The following is a 1,266-nucleotide window of genomic DNA, read 5'->3' on the forward strand; positions in this document are numbered from 1 at the left end:
TACAAGATATACAGGGTGATTCAGTCATAATGTCATTAATTTTAACCACGTATTCGAAGGCATAATAAAGACAGAATATCGAAAAAAAATTCTACTCGACCTTTTAAAAAATAAGCAAATTACCCCGTAACTCCCGTTAACTCGGCGCCCTACTTTGTAGCAGAGAACGCGCCGACGGTTCAGAACAGGATTAGAGGAGTGAAAGGACCAACAAGAGAAGAAATAAGAGTGTTAGACAGTGATAGAAAGATATACAACCTTAATATAAAACATTTTTTATTGATCGAAGATCGGATAAAATTGGGAAAATAAAATATTAAAATTAATTGTTAGCCAGTCACATTATTTTATTTAATTGGAAATATAGTGAATTCAAGTCATTAAATTAATTAGAATTTTTTTTACAAGAAATAGAATAACTAGTCAAGTAAAATTTAAATATACATTTTTTTTGTCTTCAAAATTTAATATCTAAATTCATTAATCAGAGTAATATTTTAAAATTAGTTTACTAATCTTCTCAGAACTTTTTTTTCAAAACATAGTGAACAAACATTTGAATTAAAGTACGATTATATACTCATGTGAGCTGGCACCCAGTGAAGAAAGAAGGAAGTAAAATACAAAGAAGAAGAATTTAAGCAGAATAAGAAAATTAAGATAAGATAAATTTCTATATCTCAAGGAACTATAACAATATATTACTTCCATTTGTTGGTTTACACTACACTTAATAATTATAAATATTTATAGGTGTGTTATTTTTACATATAAAATAGCTTAGCCGAAATACAGATACAAGTAAACACAGAAAATGTTACATAACGCTTATTTAGCGAATTATAATCTATGTTTGTAATATAATTAAATAAGTACTTTGAATTAATTATTTTCATTTAAAAAAGTGTACACAAAGCACACTTTCATCATATACAGGGTGTTTCTAAAATAGGGTTCCAAACTTCTGCTGCGTTTATAACTCATTAAAATAAGCCAAAAAGTTCCTATTAACATGTGCCCTAAAACGCACCCTTAGGAAGTTATATGCCCTTAAAAGGGCTCAAACAAAACTGTTTTTTTTTTTATTGAATTGCAGTTATGAAGGATCCGATCATTTAATAAATAATTTAGGACATAAACTAAGACTATTTAAATTTAGAGTTACACTTACTAATTAAAGAACTAATTACTACTGCAGACAATAGCTAAATGTGAAATAGAAAATAATGGGATTAAAATTAGTAATAATAAGTTAAATTACAAGAA

Source organism: Anoplophora glabripennis, unplaced genomic scaffold (assembly GCF_000390285.2).
Source record: "Anoplophora glabripennis isolate ALB-LARVAE unplaced genomic scaffold, Agla_2.0 scaffold6118, whole genome shotgun sequence".
Taxonomy (NCBI): Eukaryota; Metazoa; Arthropoda; class Insecta; order Coleoptera; family Cerambycidae; genus Anoplophora; species Anoplophora glabripennis.